Source organism: Cucurbita moschata, unplaced genomic scaffold (genome assembly GCF_002738365.1).
Source record: "Cucurbita moschata cultivar Rifu unplaced genomic scaffold, Cmos_1.0 Cmo_Scf00075, whole genome shotgun sequence".
Taxonomy (NCBI): domain Eukaryota; kingdom Viridiplantae; phylum Streptophyta; class Magnoliopsida; order Cucurbitales; family Cucurbitaceae; genus Cucurbita; species Cucurbita moschata.
The window spans coordinates 794,767-797,646 of NW_019268591.1; the positions used below are offsets into that span (position 1 = coordinate 794,767).

The 2,880-nt window shown below is 35.5% G+C and overlaps 1 protein-coding gene across 4 annotated transcripts in view; it reads left to right on the plus strand.

Annotated features, from left to right (window-relative positions):
• The window catches only part of LOC111438475 (prohibitin-3, mitochondrial), a 3,562-nt gene extending 1,833 nt beyond the window's left edge, over nucleotides 1-1,729 (plus strand). For 2 of the 4 annotated variants that reach the window (XM_023076389.1, XM_023076388.1), the window contains exon 2: nucleotides 1,444-1,729. The gene's annotated coding sequence lies outside the window, so the exon portion shown is untranslated. Of the gene's footprint in view, nucleotides 1-1,428 lie in introns of all 4 variants that reach the window. The other 2 variants (XM_023076387.1, XM_023076386.1) reach the window with 2 other exon arrangements.
• The last annotated feature ends 1,151 nt before the right edge of the window (nucleotides 1,730-2,880 follow it).

Below are 2,880 nucleotides of genomic sequence, written 5' to 3' on the forward strand. Positions count from 1 at the left end.
GGGGGGGGGGGGGGGGGGGGGGGGATGAAAAATATGTAGGGGAGCTTTGGTTCCTGATTGGACTTCATTTTTCTCTTTGCGTTTCCGCATGTTAAGACTTTTGTAATTTTCTTTAAGGCCTTGTTTTGCATGATTGTGCCCCTCTCCTTTGGGTGTTCCTTTTGTATTCCCCCTGTATTCTTTGAATGGATAGGAATACTAAGAAATATGGTTTGGATATGAGAGAGAGATTAAAGAAAAGATAAGAAATGAATGGGAAGAGTTAACAACCTGACGCAGTAGTAGAGGTAAGAAAGAGACTTGGGTGCGATTGGATTATTGTGCCTCCAGTTTGAGTCGGGAGGGAGATAGGACTTAGATGTATAAGTAAGAGATCTGAAGTGAGAACAAGGTTAGAGGGGAGATGTGAAGAAGTGAGAAGGATCTCATCTTGCTTGTCACTTGTGCCTCATTTAGCATGCTCTAAAGGTGTGTGCCTTTGCGTAGTTGCTTGCCAGAGAGCTTTTGCCCATAGAATGCTTTTGCAATTTGGAATGACTTAGTAATCTTTGTCTTAGATATTAACATCATGCAAATTTACCAATTCCTGGAGTTGCACTTTCAGGTAGGAAGTCTTGTGAAATTAGTGCAAATGCTCAATTGGTCGATGTATACACATTTCTTTAAGAAATAATAATCAGTGATGGTTATGGTCAAAGTTTTCAGCTTGGGCATGTTGTGGGGCTTATCTGTGCATGTACAAAATCACTGGATGGAACAAGTAGAAAGAGGGCATACTGACTTTTGGTATGGTTGCTTCATTGTGATTGGAACTTTAGGATATATGAATTTATATGTTCTGTTCAGCTTTGGTCCGATAGTTAAGGCTTATTGCAAATAATTCTTCATAACTGCAAGGCAAACACCAGATACTTTAGGTGTTGATTCATTCATTTAGTTTTTCTTATAGCCTTATTGTGATGTCCCACGTCAGTTGGGGAGGAGAACAAAACACCCTTTATAAGGGGGTGGAAACCTTTCCTTAGCAGACGCGTTTTAAAGCCTTGAGGGGAAGCTTGAAAGGGAAAGCCCAAAGAGGACAACATTTGCTAGCGGTGGATCTGGGCCATTACACTTATTTATTTATTTATTTATTCTCCTAGGACCTCAACAGGAAAAATTTGGTGGAAAAACAAGGTTTCTGTACTGGCATGAATGGGGGTTGTGGGGGGATGAAATGTATGGTGGGCGTAATCCTCTAAATCATTAAGCTTTCAATCATCTGATCATTTTCAATCTTTGGCTGCAGACTCTTGGTTTATATTTCCAATTGGTCGGGTTGAAATTATTTTCCTCTTACACTATCTCAAGACTTCTATGATAGAGTTAATCTAACGAGTAATTGTCCCCGTTAAACTCTAGGTTTACAGAAAACTCGTATTTACTTGCAGGGTATCTTTGTAGGTGTGCACAGAACGGAAGGATGATCTGCTGATTGACTCGTCTCAAACTTAGAGCTCTACCCCACGGTATGCGTAATGGTAAATGAACATCATAGAATAAGAGTTTTTAGACATTTTCTGTCTCATAAAAATTAGTCCGATGATCGAACATATTCTTGATTCAGCAATTGTTTTCATTTAAGTTTTTGCCTTTTTGAGGGACTCCCTCTTCTCTTGTGAGCACGTCTTATTTGAACATAAGCCCCGTTTCTTTCAGTATAAAGAATGGAGTTTGGTGGTCTTTGTAATTTTGTTTTATTCCTTATTGCATCATAATATAAAGTAAAAATAACGTTAGATATGTTAAAAAAAAAAGTTTATAGATAATGGTTAAGATTTAAATCTAGAATCATATTCTTTGAATTGTGCTTCATCAATCATCAGTCAATTTAGAATTGTGTTTGGGCTGTTGAACCTTCTGTTTTACTCAATGTTCTATACATCAAATATGCAAATTAATAAAAGATCGTCTAAAGAATAAGTTTGACCGAGAGTTTCATTAAGAAAAAGGAAATAAAAGATCATCCCGCAAGGAAACTCGACATTAAAAAGAACTAGAAAGTAATTAAGTTCTTAATTTGGGCTTAAAACAAAAATCGATACAAGTTGGAACTGGAATGTGGTACGCTTGAGGCACAATGGAGTAGCATAGGAGGGCAAACACAGATAGATACGTAGTTGGCAACTTCCTAATAGCCTTACAATATTAGCGTATGGTTTCGAGCAAGGTCACGATTAAAAAATAGTTGGAGATCTCTTAATTATCCCTACAAATGGTATTCATATGACACTATAAATCACGGCTCAAACCATACTAACTCTAATTATAAATGGTATAAATGTGAACCTCATCAATCTAAGAGCAACCCTCAAATAGTTCTCACATTGTGCAATCATCATAAAGAAGTGACTCAATAACCAACCGTGTAGACCTTTATTAATCAAAACAAGTTTACAATTAAGAGTTAGTTCACAAACTCCTAATTTTCTTTACAAAATAACATGTGTATATCACAAGGAGATTCTGTAAATCCTTTATTAATCAAAACAAGTTTACAATTAAGAGTTAAGAGTTAGTTCACAAACTCCTAATTTTCTTTACAAAATAACATGGGTATATCACAAGGAGATTCTGTAAATCAACATAATCACGATTTCCTAACCTTCTCTTAAATCATTGAATTGGACATTGAGCATACAAACATACTTTCATCAATCATCAACCCTTCATTTAAGATAATTGAATTGGACATTGAGCATACAAACATACTTTCATCAATCATCAACCCTTCATTTAAGATAATTGAATCTCTATGGATCATTCTTTACTCTTGTCCAAGAAGTAGAACTTAAAAAAAAAAAAAAAAAAAAAAAAAAAAAAAAAAAAAAAAAAAAAAAA